This window comes from Siniperca chuatsi, linkage group LG3, assembly GCF_020085105.1.
Source record: "Siniperca chuatsi isolate FFG_IHB_CAS linkage group LG3, ASM2008510v1, whole genome shotgun sequence".
NCBI classification, from domain to species: domain Eukaryota; kingdom Metazoa; phylum Chordata; class Actinopteri; order Centrarchiformes; family Sinipercidae; genus Siniperca; species Siniperca chuatsi.
The window spans coordinates 28,243,043-28,262,136 of record NC_058044.1 but is presented as its reverse complement, the minus strand read 5'-3'; the positions used below and the strand labels follow the sequence as shown (position 1 = coordinate 28,262,136).

The 19,094-nt window shown below is 43.4% G+C and overlaps 1 long non-coding RNA gene across 1 annotated transcript; it reads right to left on the bottom strand.

Moving 5' to 3' along the window:
- Window positions 1–2,552: 2,552 nt before the first annotated feature.
- Window positions 2,553–18,882, bottom strand: LOC122873319. The gene is made up of 3 exons (XR_006377396.1): window positions 18,310–18,882; window positions 6,560–6,757; window positions 2,553–5,313 (listed from the first exon to the last, which is right to left on the bottom strand). It is a non-coding gene; the product is annotated as an uncharacterized LOC122873319 (long non-coding RNA).
- Between the last annotated feature and the right edge of the window lie 212 nt (window positions 18,883–19,094).

Sequence of the window (19,094 nt, the reverse complement as noted above, 5' to 3'; positions counted from 1 at the left end):
GCTGTCCACGTGTTGAAACCTCTCCTTTAAGTGAACCCAAATTGCTCCCGATGGTCACCTTGCTGCCACCGGTGTGTGAATGTGTATGCGAGTGAGTGAATGAGCAAAGCACTCCCATATAAAGGCATTTATCATCGTAGCTGTTGAACAGCCGCACTCGGAAGCGGACCTAAAAGGCTGCCACTTGTTTGTACACAAAGAAAGGGGCAAAAGTAGTTGTGTGTAGAATGAAAAAAGTGACCTGGCCTACGCTTACCTGGCCAGTTGCTGCCATGCTTGTCGTACTATTGGTATCAGAGAGTTACAAAAATTGTTGGACGCAGACCCCCACCAGGCTCTGGTGTGTACAGCATGTGCGGGCACATTTGCATGCATGCATGCGCACTTTATCTGCACTTTATCAACGTATACGTATGCACGTGTGTGCGTGTAGGTAAGCGCTAGTGTTAGATGAATGTCTCCTGCACAAGTCACAACATCTGGATTTGATTTGCAGGCTGATATGTATAAGACACACAAATAAATAAGCTAATGATATGCCAAACTTTATCCTAACCATATCAAAGTGCCGCAGATTGTCAAGGTGGCAGTGTTGTTCATGCTCAGAGGGGGAGAAGTGGGCCAGATGTGGCTTTATGCTGTTGGCTTGCATATTTGTGTGAGAGCATTAAGAGCATGAAAGAGAGACAGACAGACAGACAGAGAGAGGGATGGAAAGCAGAAAGAAAGAGTGTAAGGGAGGGAGGTATGTCATGCTCGCCAAACCACTCAGCAAGACTCTGATTTATTTGGCAACTGCTAGACGGTGGTCTGAGTACAAGAGGCCACCTACACCAGTGTCTGACCTCTGACCCGCTTCATCTTCTGAAATGAACTCAGCTGTCCTTGCTAAATCTACACCCAGACAGCAGGGAGTAGCTGTTATTGGGGAGAACACACTCGTACAAACATACCGACAAACACTCAAAGACATATTTGCTTGCGTTTAGGCCACGGCAAACACACGTACAGGGTGTGCATGTACCCAGCCACCCACACATGTGAATGCAACACATGGACATCGTAAACTGCGTGTCAAACCTTAAGTATTTATCTGTAACGTTAAATATTCATGACTAAATAAGCCAAATGAAGTTAAAGTTTGGAACAAAACATTCTCAGTCATTATTTATTAAGAGTTGAAAACTTAAAAACTTAATCAAGACTGCGTGGGTGCGGTTTCATCAGATTCGATTGACAGCGACAGCAACATAAGCAAACAACCCACCAACTGTCATCAGATTTTGATTCAAATTTCGCTTAACTCTGACTGGTGCACAGAAGTATGTGGAATCACCTTTTTCCAAATGAGCCCCGCTCACTTCAACTCAGTGAGAAAAGCAATGACAAAAGCACAAATACTGAAACCTGTCATGTGAAATCACCAGAACTATTCTAACTCTGGCAACGTGTGCTCATGTAGGATCCCATTGCTCGTAGCAAGACGCTGATTGAGAAAATAGGTTTTCGGGGCCTTCCAAAGGTTAGCTTACCAAATTACACAAAAACAAAAACTTATTTTCTCACCAACCCCAGTAGTATTTAGCCATGGAGACAGTTTTGGTTTTATTGGGACAGCTTTTGAGACATCTGTCGCTGAGATTTATGCATCCAATATAAAGATGTATGGTATTTCGTTTGTGGTTCTCACAGCACTGGACATTTTCATTTAAAAATACAACAGCAGCTTGTGTTTCCACAGAACCCAATGTCTACAGCTTTGATAGAGACTATTTCTTCAGTAAAACATCGTTCCTGTTCACAGTCCGGTCTGTGAGTCACAGGAACACTGCTTCTGATAAGAAAAGCTGCAGGGGAATTATTTTTTTTTATGTAAATTTTCAATGCTCACACCTCAGACTAAATTGCATTAATCTCAAGTCAAACATCTCAAAACCTGGACAAACAAAACCAAAACGATCTGCATGGATTCTGAAACGACCGTTTAATGTGTTTTAGGTCCTGTCCTCCTACTTTTACCCTCCATCCCTCATCCTCCCCTTTTCCCATACAGATGGCGCTGGGCTGTGACCTTGGACACGCACACTCATACGCACACACTCACACGTCCATCTGCTTACACTTAGACTGCCGTAACGCTCGTTCTCTCTCTCTCTCTCTCTCTCTCTCTCTCTCTCTCTCACTCACTCTTTCCCTCTCTCTCTCTCCCCAGTTCTCGTCTCTTCCTCCCTTTGTCATCCCTATTGTTGTTTCCATGCCTTTGAAACTTAAAAATATCCCACCCCGATTGTGTTCTGTACATTTTGTTACCATGGTGATTGCCATGTAGAGCAAGCAAAATCAGTGCGTGCGTGTGTGTGTGTGTATCTGCATGTACAATGTGTGTTTGTGTGCCAGTAACAGTGCTATCAGCGAAGCACAGAGTCTAAAGCTATTTTCTAAAGAAACAACAATAAAAGGAGAAACACCCACCATCCCCTTTCTTTGGTTTTTCTTCCCCTTATTTCTCTTCTTCTCATCTTTCTCATTCCCCATCTATTTTTTTGGCCCTCCTCACTCTCCTTCATCCCTATCTTTCTCCACTGCCACATTCTTTTCTCTCCATCTTCCAGCCCCTCCCTCTCTGCGCCAGCCTTCAAACGCCCTCCATCGCCCTCCTGCACCCCATGGCAACAGCCGAGAGAGGGAGCGAGAAGGAGAAAGACAGAGGGAGATTGACAAGAGGTGTCTCAGAAGGTCTTGTGGGAGTTGTACTGTATGTGGTAGTGATGCTGAGCGAATGGCTGGCCTCATCTGGCCTGCACATTGCAGCCCACTGTTGGACAGCAGCATCACGACATCAAGGTGTCGGCTTACGCCTCATCATCACCAGTGGGCTAAGAAACCATCGCACATCACACTGTGGAGTGTTTTGATGAGGGGTACCCCCTCTGCGTCTGTGTGTGTTGGTGTCTGTCATTCCTGCTCTAATTTCTGGCCTTTTCTGTGTTTATTTGTGTGCTGGTGTGTGTTTGGGATGAATGGGGATTCATATGTTATGTTTTGATGACGTCTCTCTGTGAAATACGCATGCACGTGTAACTATTTGGCAATGTATTCGCACACATGCCTCAGTAAATGTGTACACACATTCGGTGATGGATAGATATTTCAATTTGTGTGTATTCTTGTGTATCATCAAATTAGCTTCATATTATTCTGCCATATGATGTTCCCTCCTGTTTCTGTGTACATGTAATCATGCACATATGCAGTTCTCTGTGTGTTTGTGTATGTTTAGCAATAGGCTCTTTTAATCCAGGGGTGGTCCCCATGTGCATCCACCACCCTGGGCTGATCAAGGGCAGAGCAACCAGGGAGGAGCAGCCAAAAAGGCCTGGTGGGTCCGTTCATCTGATTGAGTCAGCTTGTAGAAAAAAGTGGATCTCAGCAGTCTATTACACTTAGGCGGGGATTACCGAAACCACAGAATGATATTGATTGATACATTTCTTCCTGGTTTCAGTCTGTTAGGTGATATTATACACCCTCTGGGAGTTTTTTGAGACAGATAACAAAGTGCTGAAACAGATAGGGAGAGAGATGTGTCCGCCAAAATACAGGCAGGATCTGATGCTACTGCCCTGTGGTGAAATGCCTACGTAGACACCTGGCTTAGGTGTTAAATGATAATTCTAGTTTATTACAACTTGGGTCTCATTTTTGTAGATTTGGCTGTAATTTTTGTCAGTTATTATAACATTGTGCTCACATAATTAATTGCTGAGATCTAGGAACATGGTGAAATCGCTACAACTGTCAAACGGGGCAAAAAACGGTGGTGAGACGATCAGACTTGTTAACAAGTCAACAGTTAAAACATATTTATTTGGAGGTAAAACTGAAATTTAAACTGTGATAAATGTTTATAACAGACAGTTAACAATAATTCCCCTGTTAGCCTTCATTTCCCCTTCCAAATAAGTTTGGCTCTCCTGGGGGTGTGATTAAAATCTGTCTGACTGTTGTGTTGTGTTTCTTTCCCTGTTGAACTTATTTTTAATGTCACAGATCTCAGTCATTACGTTGGTGAGTACAATCTTATTACTGACAAGAGTGATGGTCGAAACTGTGAAAATAAGACCCAAGTCAAAGTAAACCAGAATTATTCTTTAAACCTGTGTTAATTGATGCCTTAGCTGCTAAATGCTCCACTGTGTTTACCAGACAGCTGCTAACTTTGTCTGCTGTTTGGTGTTGGGCAGTTAGCATACAGTGGATTTACTGCTGGAAACAAGGTTGATGTGAGCGTTGAGACTGAACCAAAACAGTAAAGTTGTAAGCCGTAAAAACCAAAACAACACGCTCAAAGACGCTAAAATGCTTCATAGAGCTGAGGAGTCGGATTCGTCCCTCCGACACCTTTCATCGTGAAAGACTTAGTCGCTTTTCTCACTTACTCATCATAAAAACATTGACGTAGTGCAGCTTTAAGAGAAAAGGCCAGACAAGGTGGAGGAAAAACTGTCGCCATACCTTTTTTGTGTATATAAAGAGAGAAAACCAGGTACCCAACTGTAGGGGGTAGAGGGCGATAATGTAGCTCTGTGTTGTCAGTCCCAGCTTGCCAGTCCCATTTAAGACAGTGGATGGTGTGTGTATTCCGATAAGCTTCTTCCAGGAAGTCCTGTGTTTTCTTGGTTGGTAATTACCTCCTGGACACTGACCAGGGCGAGAAATAAATCTAGACGTGTGTGGACTGGATATTGGAAGATCTAGAGGGATGATGGCTTTAGCTACTGGTAGAAGTGACATACACACATGCACACACACATCAGCATGCACTCACATACATATAGAAACACTATTCCTCAATCTACCTAGCGACAAGCAGCGAATCAGGGATTTGAGACAGGAGCTTTCTCCTTAGATAACTAATAAACTCCTGTTAGCAAGTCCTGCAGCCAAATCAAGTCTCAAGTCTACAGAATATGTAATGTATCCTCATTCTCTGCTTCTCTAATACTTGTAGCACTGTGCAGCCATTGAGCTATTGGATCTGATCAGTACTGATACTGCCTCTCTCTCCTCCACCTTCCCAATCCCTTCAAACAAACTTGTTTTAATGAAAATACATTCCTGAGTTTGGCGGATTTAGTGGATTTTCCTCCCACTCTCATCTCTTCTTCTCTGTCCAGGATTTTGGAGGGGGAGAAAAGTGCTGGAGCTCCAGCTGGAGCAGCGGTGGCAGCAGCCCATTTTAAGAAGTGCTGATGCCAGAGCGCTGAGCATTTCTGTGTGCATTCAAGGAATGAGGAATGCATCTCCAACCGGCTTAGAGAGAGGCAGAAAGAGGGGTGAAGGTAGGGGATGGAGAGGCAGGTAGAAAGGATGGGGGAGAGAAAGAGAAAGGTAGAAATTAAAGGAGATAGAGGGTGGCAGAGAGAAGGAAATTAAGAAAAGGAAGACATGAGGAGCAAAAGAACCACCATCAATGCAATTGTTTTTTCTGCTTAATGTGGATTCAGAACTCCAATTATTGCAAGCATGTAGGGTGGCAGGTCATATTTTTTGTCATGAATTATTGGTGGTCAAGAAAAAATACTATGATTTCCACAGAATATATCATAGTTTTTTAAACGGATATAAGGGGTGACATATGGTGATAAAATGGTGGGGGCCGGATCAACCCATAGACAGTCCCATACCACAATAATCCACAGCAGATGATGCCTGACACACACATGTGCTCCATGAGGACAGTGGCTTTGATGGAAACCATCACGGCCACACAGCCATGATTATTATTTCCTGCACACTGATTTACCGTACATGCATCTGTGATGTATTTATAATTACTGATATCATGGACTGTGAGTGAATCCTTCCTAAATATGCCTAAAAAACCATGTGAATGCACCTAATGGGTATTTTGATTTAAAATAAAAAAAAATAAAACTTCACATAAGGCAACTGGCAACAACATGCGTTCTAGTCAGTTAATGTGAGGAGTGACAGCAGCTACGGAAACAGCAACACGTCGGGCCAAACCACAGCTTACTCCGTCACACGGCTGCTACACACAGTCCCTCACCCTCTACAAACTCCACAGCGCCCATCTATCCATCCATCCATGCATGCATGCATCTGCACTTGCCAAATCCTCAAAACCTCATTCGCAGGGTTTGACATGTTAAAGTGTTGACCTCCTACTTTCCAAGGATTACTGAGGTAAGCCTGACAGGCCAGAAGTCTGTCAGCAGCCACTGGCATGAAGATAAGACTGGCCGCACTAACTGAAAGCAAAAGGTTCACGAAAAGCGGAATACTGTGGAATCAATATTACAAATCACTATGAAATGAAAACATGAACGTGTACAGAAAAACATGAGCAGTTGGAGTGAAAAAAATACATTGAACAAATGAAGAGCCACATGCTTAAAAGAGGCACTTACATTATACACTGCATACATACAAAAAAACAACAAATGCAAACACAAACTTGCAATGAGTCCTGTGAGGTCTTGGTGACTGAACACATGGGAAAGGAGAGGACTGAACATCACTTGGTGTCTCTCACTGTTGACTGCAGTCCATAGTGTCTGCTCAGAGAGTGAAAAGTCCTCTGCTTCTCCAGCTGTCCCTTGTCATCCTTCAGCGTCCTTGACTCTCTACTTCAGGCAGCTCTCGGCCCCATGGGAGCCCTGGGCACTGCCAGCAGAGCCACCTTGTCCGCTGCTCTTTCCCATGGCTGGCCGTCGACGCCTCGCTTTGTACCCTGGAACAAACAGGAAGAACACATCACCCCTGAAGATAAGCATGGGGACATTTCATCATAGGGAGCACAGGTGACAACGGTGGTCGAAGACAGGTAGATATATTCTATTATTCACAGCCCAGCAAGGGCGTCAGATCTCCCTGGCGATCGCTACAGAGGCTGGTGTCAGAGGTGACATCAAAAAGACAAGGACTCGGTGACAGCCGCCGACTACACCACTGTCGAGGTAATTCCCAGGTGCCCCGGCAAGGGTCCCTACTCTGGAGGCACCAGTGGGATCAGGAAAGGTCACCTGGCAACACAGGTCAAAGCTTTGATCCAATCAGAGGGAAATCCAGCAGGGAAGGGCTTTTTATGAGTGAGGGGTAGAGGGAAATGGTTGGCTGTCATTTTGTATTTCAGAGGCAAAACATGGAGCCAAAAGGAGGCAGGCAGGCAGCAGCAGCAGCCCCATCATTATTTAATACACAGCTCGCTTTAGATGCTTCTAGACTAAAACACAGTGTGGAAATAAAGAAGGACCCATGATAACCGTTATTATTAAACTGCATATTTTATGAGGCCCCTCCCGATTAGAAAGTCAATTGCCGGTTATGTATTCACGCAGGCAGTGAAAAGGCACTGAGAGAGTGACCCTCAAGCTTGACCTCACACGCTTTGAACTTTTTCTCCTCAGCCCCCCGCCTGTCTCTCTCTTTCTCTCTTTCTCCCTCTCTTTCTGCGTGCACTTGGTCCCCAGGAATGAATGCTTTGATTTGGGCCGTCCAGCTGCATAAGTAAACCACATTACATTTTAGGAATGTAAATAGCAGAAAGTGCTTTTGTGAAAAATTCATTGGATGCTCCCGGCTGGACCACATAATTATTTAGAGAGCATATTTAAATACCTCTTACGATTATGGAGGAATGCACGCAATTTCCCTTTCAATGTCCTAACCGGTCATTTTTGTCTGGAGATAGGAGGTCATAGAGACAAAGTGGGAAACTATAGAAATGCTGTGCGCCGCTGCAATGAACCACGGTGAGGGAGGTGATCTGTTCAAGAGTTCCAACTGCTCTTTGGACCCCAAACAAGTCTATTACTGGAGTATCATATACATCCACAGAACACCCGAGCGCTCCAGGCCGACGCAGCTGCAGACATGCTATGATATCATTGCAACTGACTACCATTCGTCTGGGTTTTAAGACACAATTTGTCCGGACTGTCAGAAGAATGCAGCGTCATCCCCCTCACTGGCTAAACAGCCACGTTAAGCTGAGAAACATACATTTGTGCGTGTCAAATACGATTCCCGACAAGATAACTCTGATACACATATGAAATGCTGAGCTGTGTATATTTTCTCAAAGATCAAGTGTATGCTTTACACTGCACACCACATCTGCCATCTGTAGAAACATGGCTGAGCTCAGATCGGCTGCCATCGCTCATCACTTCCTCCTCTCTGCGAACTTCACACAGACAGGGCTGACTTCCTGTCTGTCTGGAAGATTGCCTCTCTCAGGGGGGAAGGGGACGTGTCTCTGGAATGACAGGACTGCTCTGTGTGTGTGTGTGTGTGTGTGTGTGTGTGTGAGAGAGAGAGAGAGAGTGTGTGCATTTGTCTATCTACAGTAAAATATACAATGATTCTGCTCTGCCAAATACAATCACTTTCAAACATCAAGCTGAATCTCTTCTCATGTCCTTCTCATGTCCTCTACCATATACTCTGTTGTTATGCAGACTTACAAAGGTACAGACTCTGAATCCTCCACCCTCATGATCAAATGCAACAACACTGACAACCAAACATTCCCTCAGCCAACACACAACATCCCCAAAGGTAGACTGATATGATATGAGTGAATATGTGGATAGCTGTGATCTCTTCCTCTGTCAAACATCAGTGTCTTCTCCCAAGACACAAAAACACACTCAAACAATAAACGGTGTTATTGAGGTGATTGAGGAATAATAATTAATGAGCGAGCATGCAGCAGGACAAAGATGCTCTCTAAAGACTAGCCTGCTGTCCCCCAAGGGACAGAATGGGGCTTCAATTAACTGACAGGCGGGCGTATTAGAATTTCTATCATGGGCCTTGGTGGGCTAGTGAGATGCAGGACTACAATGCTTTGAAAACCAGTGTGGTTTCCCCATCAAACACGTCCTCTAGGTCCTTTGATCTGCTGGGTGGTATGTGTCCTTGGAGATACGTGTCTACTTCCTCAAAGCTCTTTGTTGCCAGCACCTCATTTTCCTGCACTGAGTTTTAGTGCTACAGCAACAGCAGGCTCAGCTGCATTCATTCTCAGACAACAGAAACAACACATCCACATAATGTGACACCAGGTGATTTTAAACATGCATGATAAATACACCAGTGGCGCGTGCGTGTGTGTGTGCGCGCGCGTGCACTGCCAGAGCACGAAGCGTGCAGTAATACAGGCGATATGACCAGTAGGCGATTTGAGGGGGGAGAGGAGGGATGCCATCCTTAGCAAAATGACCAAAATCCGTCCCCCTTGTTAGCCTGCTCAGAAGATGCTCTGTCTCGTAGTGGCGCTTCACATTTCTGCTTTTAATAATCGCCGCTAGAGACATAGTTGTTTTGAACTGATTTAATGAGCCATTCGCAGTTTCACTGTACCAGCCGTGTGTACTTAGACTTGCATGGCTTAATCTTTGCTTTTAATCCATTCTTGATTAAAAGCTCTGTTTCCGTTGTCTACTTTTCTCTTTTTAGAGTACGCCATGTGAAATTATTTCTACCATTGGGCCATCCCCCCCTGTTAAAAATTAACAAATCGCCTACTGGATATGACCATCTCAGGACTGAACATACAGTAGCTACTTGTATGTGTTTTTGACTGTACGCACAAAAGCAGAATCTTCATTTGAAGGAGCCACATTCAAATAAAAATGCAGTTCACAATGTTTCCTGACCAGTTAGCTAGTTCTATAGCTTTGTTACTACCACTAACCTAGCCTGGTTCCAGACCTATGAATTGCCACCCACATCTCTGATTTGTTTAGCAATATATAGAGGTCTGCTGAAGGCTTTTCAGCCAGTAGCAGTCGGCCAATCAGAGCTTTGTATGTGGGATTAAGAATGGTGATGTCATCTTTCTTCATAGCTGCCTAGCTACATCCAAGAAAAATAGCAAAAGAAGAATTGCTACAAAATTGGCGACAAAAGTGGATGACACTGACAAAGCTGTACAGGTGGGGCAAAACAAAACAAAATAAGCCCCCCCCCCCAATGCAACGGCATTATTTATTTATAAAGGGGCACTCATTTCACGCATGAAGTTTAGTTTACTCATCACGAGGAGTACTACTCAGCTTGTGAAAACATTTGTATAATGTCCTCTGTGGCTCTGGAAGCACCTTTTCCAGTGTTTGAAACTTTTCACCAGATTTTGCGGCCACAGTTCAACTAAAATGAACAAGGACCCCAAATATGCTGCCATCCATGATGCAATCCAATGGCATTCCAGCATTGATAAGAGGCGAAAGTTGTGATGGTGCCAGATTCACCCAAGAGACGAATGGATGACGTAGTTATGTAACCCCACTCTACGTAAAAAAAAATCTCAAGAATGGCAAAAAAAAATATGAGAGAGGACAGAGATAACACGTCACAAAATTAATTTGTGATTGTTCACATTCCAATGTAATCCGTAGCATAGTTAGCTGCTTTGGAGGACGGGCATGCTTTACACATGGTGCTTTATTCTACACTCTGCATCGAGCAACTCATACATGCTTATGTATTTAATGGAAAACCAATGTTAGACCTGCTATAATCAACTGTAAAGTATCTGGAGTGATAGCTTATGGGGCAAAAGCCAAGCGGCCTCCTTGCCTCTGCCAGAAACCCCTCACATGATCACTGACGTCAGTAGGCGTTCTCACCAGCCGGCTCTCCCTTGAACTGCTGGGTCAATTTCCTGTGAGGCCCTGACACAATATGCATGAATGCTCCATCTCGCAGCGCTGCCTCCCTGTGAAGTGGTGTTCAGGTTACATTCCTCCCAGCTGAAGCCCATGGCCCTCCCCAGCCACAGCAGATCTGTAAACTGTTTACACTTCACTTCCCACACCTGGAAGAGGGCCAAGGCAAACCTGGAACAAGGCCCACAAGAAGGAACTAACAGATAGGCCCTTAGATTTAAGCAGGAGAGGAGTGATTGTGTCTTGGGCTGGAGTGGAGTATTGACTCACCACCAACACCACCCCACTCTTTTTCTCTCTCCTAAAGGGAGAGTGGAAGAGGAAATTTGAAATGGAAACAGATCCATATGCTCAACAGTCTGCTAAGATGCAGTGTGTTCTCATCACATAAATATCTCCTCACATTAAGTCTTCTCGTAAACTTCTTTTCGGATGTACAGTGCCTTAACACAGGTTGGATGTGGATGCTTCATTCATGCTTACTGTTTTATATTTATTTGGATGCTTTGAAATAAAAATATGCATGGGTCATATTTGTATATGATGGTTTTCCTCTCTCGCCTCTCTGTCTGAATGTGATTAATGGTTCCTTGAAATCATAGTAGCAAATCCGCCACTGATGCGCAGGCAATCCGGTGTACGTCACTGCTTGAGTCCCAGTGGGGATATCATAGCTAACTTGTGCTTAAGCCACACACCACTTCTGCCATGTCAGTTTTCATGCACGCTACACCTCATGTAAATGCATATCCAATCCCTGACATATTCTGCAAGCGTGATGTAAGTCTAAGACAGAAAGAAATCCTCAGTTCCCCTGGTGCTCACAGTGAAGCTCTTAGAATGAGGAAAACAGGCAACTGAAAGAATGAGGGAGGACCCGTGTACATGCTCTACAAAAAAAACTGAATCACTTAGTGGGGCAGGGGATCGGGATCAGAGAGTAGGACACAGATATACACTCAGGGCAAACACTCAAATAGAAACTATATTATGGAAAGATAATATGCAAAGTGTGCCATGTGAATAACAATTATTATGTTTGATGATTATATTTACTTCTGAAATTGAGAAGAGAGAGAGAGAGAGAGAGATGCACTAAATATACAGGGGGTGGGAAATTATAGAGACCTACATTTTGTGTTATACTGTACAATAAAGCTTCCATGTAGAGAGACGGGCCTCTTTTCTATAAAGTTTTCTCTAAAACATGCTATTACCAAGCAGCAAGGGGAGGGGGGTACATTCTAATGTAGTGGACTGTCTCAAAGTCATGCTACTTAATACAACAGAAATGTCAACCACATTTACAGTACAAGCCTGGTCCAGCCTATTAGTTGCCCCTGTGTCCAATTTGCTGTCTTCTTTGTAAGTGACAGTGGCAAAGAAAGGCATTTTCTATGGCTGGAATTAGGGAAGGGTGAGAGAGGAGACATAGAGACACAGAGCAAGCGAGAGAGTAAACCCATAGCCCCAAACTAGCATGTCCTGCAGTGACATGTATATTGAATACCAATCAGAGGCATGGGGCTTGCCAGCCCCAGCGCAGCACTCATTTCCAATGCACACACTGTAGCTCAATCAGTGCGGCCCTGGCGGATAAAAAGGGATCGCTTGCCTGACTCTGAATATTAGCTAATGCCACATTTGCAAGTCTTCAAGAGCAAAGGGAGAGTGGGTGAGTGGGGGGCAAAGAGAGAGATGAGGGAGATATGGAGGGATGGAGAAACAGAGGGATGTGGGAAGGGGAAGATAAAGATAGAAATAGAGTGAAAGCAAGAGAAAGAGGAAAGAAACATAAAAAACTACATTCTGTTTGGGGCTGTAAAAAAAACAGATTATTTCTTGCAATAGAAAAGCTGTGAATGGCTTTGTAGTGCACAAGTGATGGAAGTGATGCCTGGATGGGGATTATGCTCTTTTCATCATAAAGCCCCATCTGGTATACTAGCAAGACCACGTCTGCCCAGGCCTCTCGCCCTTTAAAGTGCCGGCTTGGGTTACACATCAATCCGGTACAACTGCAGCTGTGCCGGGAAAATAAGGCAGACCAATTCTGCACATACATAGCGAAGCACACGCTAACATGCACACACACATACACACAAAGAAATGCTCATCAATTACGAAAATGTGTGTGCACATGCAAATAGACAGATGGATGAACAGGGAGGCAGAAAGGAAGGAAAGACAGACAGAGAGATTTCATGCACACACAGAAACACACATATACACCCTTGCCTCCATACACAAAGTCCCACAGAAACAATGGTGGAATACAAAAAGGACAGATCTGTTTTTGAAGCGTGCCTATTTCTAACTTGAAAGAGTCAACCATAATTAAAACCAATGGCCAGAAATACGAGATAAATAAATAGCAGAGCGTTCACTAGACCCCTCCTCATCTTTTAACTAAACTGCTGGTCCGGTGTCTGACAGATGTTCCAGCCCTGTTTGATGTGTGCATGTGTATGCCCGTGTGTGTGTGTGTGTATGTCTATGAGTCTGTGTGTTTGCACTGACTGGCAGGACATTATCATTTGTCATTTCCTTCTACTCTTTCTTTGGAGATCCATCATGGCCGCTTACATAAATAAACCCATCATGGGCTCAGATTTTTATAAGAACCAGACTTGCTTTTACTACAGTGGCTGCATGTGCAACACATGCAAAAGGGGTCCAGTAAGATAGGCTCTACTACATTTGGTGCATTGCACTTTGCACCATTTGCATTTGGTTTAATGATATCATACCTACTGTAGAGTTGTAGTATCCACTATCGGGGGATCTAATTAAAATGCATACATATATAAAGTATGTTCTGTCTTTTATCATCTGAACATTTGCCAATACAACTCGCACTATGCTTCATGTACCAACAAATTTCTTTAGGCTGCTGGTGCATAAAGCCTTACGTTTTGGGAATCCACGAATAGGAATCATTAAATATTGAAACACTTGAAATATCCAACGAGCAACTAGATTATTTTACATTGATTAATACGATGTAAATAACTGAAAACTAAAGTAAATCATTAAAATGCTTTCACATCTTATTTCCAGACAATAATGAAGATGGATTTAAATCACACTACACCACCAAATCCTCTTTTCTTTTTTTTTACATACTAATTCTTTATATGAGATGAGATTTGACAGATGGGTCACATTTCTCCTGCAGATCTACAATTACTCTTTTTAGAAGAGACATCTGCCTTTCAGCCACAAATGATATTAGATGTCACACATTAACTTGAAGGACGTGATTCACTTTCTAGCTATGCAAGACCTTTAATTCTCCTGTCTAAATTGGCTGGGGAGGACGGTTCTTCATCTTTAGCCATCCTCACATTGGGCCTCATCACTAGAAGAAAGACCCACCAGCATTATCTCATCATCTGTCTATTCCGAGCCATTCCTAGACCAATAGGATATGAACAAAGAGGATAATATTACAACGACAAAGATAAATGGAACTCAATTTCACTGGAATTAAAACAAGCTTTTGATTCATTTGAAAAAAGAAACGATAATAAGGAATTCATTTTGATTTGCTTGGCATTAAAGGTAGTTTGGGCTCTCCTTTGACCATTCTGGATGAAGAAATTAGTGTAGCTTCTCTTTCAGTGCCTTCAAAATAATGAACAATGGAGTCAGAGAAACGGAGAGAGATTGAGATAGGGAGAGGGGCAACATTATGGCTCTATTGAAAATTGTGCTGTTAACAAATTGGTGGGTCTCAGCTGTTTTCCGAGACTTCAGCCTCCAGGTGCATTTGTCTGCCTGTTTGTCTGTCTCTTGCTTCATTGTAGTGCTTCTTTTAATGCCGGACTTTCAGTTGTATCCGGACAGCCCAAATGACAACGCTGCCGGCAAGAGAGAGGTAGTTGACGGGAGAGGAGTGAATAAAAGGAGCCCAAATCACCGCTCCCCCGCCTCCTCCCCTTCCCCCTCCTCCTCTGTCAGCCGGTCTGGACAGCCCCGGGGAGATCAAACCTGTTTGTAATCCCGCTCTTCCTCTTCATGTCTGTGTGTTTACAACCTGACCACATTGCTGCTGTACACTCTCTCACAGCTCTGTCTGTGGTCCACGTCTCTCTCTATTAAATCAGATGTAGCAAGGTGGGGAAGAAATGGGATGCATCCATTGTCCTTGGCTGACAGCTTCTCACAGAGGCTTGCACAGTGCTAGTTTTTCTGCACTGCACTGACAAGTGATGGGCAATTAATTTGCACCAACCACTCCCCCGATCTTCACATGGTCATAATAGACATTTGCAGACCGGGGTCTGAGTGAACGGTGAAGTGTCTGCTGTATGACTGTCATCAGATGGTTTGTTCTAGTTCTGGTTCCTTCTTGAGAGGAATGCAGGCTAACTGTTGGGAATGACATCTTCCTCTGGTGCAGTCTGGGGGCCTTGTTTCTTTTTCGTCCATGCTCGGGTTCTTTTCAAATGGAGTAATTTGTGGAAAGGGACCCCAGCCATAGATCACAGGATCTGGATCTGTGGGGTTGGTGGGCAGGGGGGAACGGCCTTTGGGGTGCAACCCTGGAACTTCTTCAATGAAAACCGCATGGCTTTTAATGGGTAACCTCTGGGTGGTCCAATCAACCTCAAGATGACATTTAGTGACACATGTGTCTCTGGCGATTGATTTCAGCCCATGAAATATCAGCTTATTTCCCTCTTTCTTACGATGTTTCAAATTGTGATTTATCTGGACGACAGCGGCAGTTGATTACATGATGCCATAAATAAATTCCAAGCAGGTTGCGTTGGGTTTCCCAAGGGCCTCTGTGGCTTCTTTGACATCTTCATCAAGCCAGCTTTTACAGCACTTTGGATCTTTGGAAAAAGGGACTTGTAAAGACAAAAACAAGAATCTATTAAACACTAAAGACATTTGTAAGAAAGGAACAATCCTGCATGTAAAAATGTCATTAGTTCTTTCCTTGCAACACATCATTCATGTTTAAACTACACCATTCACAGTGAACACAATGCTCTTAACAACTTCCCAAGCCTCAAGGTCAGAAAGTAAACAGGACGGTGCCGAGCTCACCACATCTGACCCCAGTCACCAAAATGTTACTAATCTGCATCACAAGAACAGCAATCACCTCACTTCAGCGGTTTTCCTGCTACAAACCCTCTCACCCTGCAACAATATGACATCGCTGGCTGTAGACTCTACAGAACATTTGTGGTGTGTAGTTTCAAAGCAATGGGAAAATCCCGTCCTTCCCTCTTGGAAGTGAGCATGAATAAGCAACTTTTCACTGGGTTTACTGGTTTCTTGTAAATAACTGTTTCTTGAACCAAATGATATCCACGCCCATTGAGGTGCTTTATGGGAGATGTTAATCATGGATGAATATATGTAGTACATAATAAAGCCCTAAACACATATATAATTCATATACAGTCCATTAAAATAATAAAAACACTGTCAGCATCTGGCAAACAAGTCTATGACTTTATAAAACTCTATTTTGGGTTACACTTTACTTGGATAGTCCGCCTACAGATAGTTGATAGAGTATTTGTAACATATCAAGAGCTTATTTGTTGAGATTCATCAATTCAACTGTTTAACAAATAAAGGTTTGGTTAGGTTTAGGCACAAAAATGTCTCGAATTGTCACATATAATTTATTGATTATCTGTTAAGCATCTACAGATAACAGTTACAGTGTTACAAATACTCAATAACTTATCTGTAGGCGGACTATCCGAGGAAAGCGGTACACCATTTTGAGTCTCTGCCTGAGTTAATTCTCAAGGTTACTATCAGCAGTTGATTCCACTATTTCTATCTTGGTTGCCATTAGCTTGGATTGTAGTTGACTTGGGGTTGCATGAAGGTTAAACAAGTAAAGCATGTTTTCCCTGTGCCCTGGGCCGTGCTGATTGCCATCGCAAATTACATAATAGTCCAGCAATCAGCTTGCAGTGATGAGCTACTTTTGGCATCTTTGCCTAAATCCAGTTTCCCGTTATTAAGCTGAAACATACAGTATCTGCTCAGACCAAACGGCTTCAAAATCTCATATCGAACTGGCTTACCAGGGCTCATATCGAATTCTTTCATGTAAGGTGAGAGTATGTTCACTTGGTTGGGTTGGATTGAAAATGCTGAGTTGGTGGAAAAAGTTACTGTCTGTGTCTTACTTTAAGCCTGGTATCACTGTGACTAGAAACAACTTTCAGACTCAACTCTGAATTCACTGGGCTTTTGCACCTTTATGCTGAAAACAGGACTGACTGACTTAGTATTACCGTCTAACGTGCTTTATCCCATTGTTAGTGGCTGAAATATCCATACACAACAGAATAACCATCATTGCATGAAAAATGTTGTCAGTTGTGCTCATTGTCAGTGAGGCCCATACTCACCACAGATTTCAATTTCTCTCTGTCATCTATGTTACCAATAAACTGGTATGAGACAACAACATAGGCAATATTTTGCAGATATGCAAAATGTCAAAGTCCTCCCAGTATTGAACATAGTTTGACATTATAAAATGGAACGGGTCTTTAAAATAACATAAACTAGTGGTTCACCAGTCTTTTGACAAACACAGTGACCCCAAAGCCATCCCACTGGCTGATCATCTCACTGTGGAGCTGTCATTTGCAGAAATATCCAACTAAAGAGAACATTTCAAAAAAGAAATACATGCTGATATCCAGCCAGGAGCTAATAAAGGTAGTTTTGCCATGCTGACAACCTACATTTGATTCTCAAGTTTGAGGAGTCAAAAACAACCACTATTGGGGGTCAGTCTGTCGAAAGGCGTCCCACAGAGACCCCATGATAGAGGGACTGGAGCTGAGCGAGGGAGGGGTAAGAATAGGGTAGAAGAGGTTTAGTGCTCAAATGAACTAAAAGAAAAGAAACAAAGCTAAAAGAAATAAATGCAAATCATAATCATCTTGTGAAAAGCCAAGCATTAAAAAAAAGTAATATTAATTGTAGACAGCCACAATTCGATAGGTTGAAATAATAAGCTTAAGAGGACGATGACCATAATGGCTACCTGCAGTGCTTGGAAAAAAACCAGAGTGCGCCCCCACCAAGCCCTCCATCTTTTCATAGAGCTACAAACAGCCCCGGCTTCTCCTGGTCAGCCAGCAGCAAAATGAAAAGAAAAATCCTCCCCTGGGTTTTTTAAATAAAAGGCCTGAATCAAACTAACACCAGGAGAGTTTTTCGTTCACTTTGCTACCTGCAGTTTCTGCATATTAGCCTCTTCTACTCCTGATCCACATCCCGCAGTGAAATGAATACAAAATTACCTTTAAGTTAATGCTACATGAAATTTCCCCTCTTTTCACATAATTTCTCTTGCTTTTTGTTGTGGTTCTTGCGGCTGTTGCACATTTGTAAAAACCACCTGCAGGAGTGATTTCACAATTTGGTAAAGTGCACCTGAAGCTGTCTGATAGCTACGACCAACATCCCGAAACACCATATAAGCCATATTAATGGTGATGTTCAATAACTGCATGCCAACAGTGAAAATAAATAATGTATTAATACTTTGTATTGATGGGAGCAAAGAATCACGGCTCTAACAGCATCAGACATGATGGAGACCCCCTACCTGGCAGCCCCTGTATCCACGACCCCCGCTGTTTGTGTATTGTCGAACCATGGCAGCCCATTGACAGCCTCCCCCGGATCGCCAATTTCCCGTTGGTGGTCCAGGGTTTCGCCTGTCCTTTCTCAGCATTGTGCAACTGGAATAGGTGCGTCCTCCCCTGTTCACGCTGCGGTTGTAGCTCCACGATCTGATTGGACAGCGCTATGCGAGACTTCATCAGGAGAACATCCCTGTCGTCATGACAATTTGCCAATATCCCAACAGGGGTGTGTTTGTGGGAGGGTGGGGTGGCGGGGCATGGTTGCTTTCTTGCCTCCGACTGGAACACGACAATGATTCATTTTACATCATCGTTACCTCACTGCGCGCTTCCTCCTTGTCAGTCTTAGAGGGCTAAACTAATCTGTCCAGTTTGCGATCTCGGAGAATGTTTGGGACAGTCTGCCACAATCTGTGAGTCTACAACCAGCTGTCCCATCAGGGTTTCTCAGGTCAATGTCTCGCACCACAGGATGCCAAATCAGCTTAAAACGATGGCCACAATCACTATTTCTTCACATGAGATTCAGGATGGCGATAGCACATACAAAGAGGGACTTCTAACTCTAACAAAAAAGTTTGCCCTTCAAATGTCTTTAGCCAGTGCTGCGTAATATCATGGTGCATCTATAAAAAAAGATTTTTACAAAGGGGACTGGAGTTTGGTCAGGTTTGTTTGAAACCATGGTAACTCGACAGAAACTTTAGAGAAAGACACTTTCACTTTCTATCCTCAAATGGCCTTT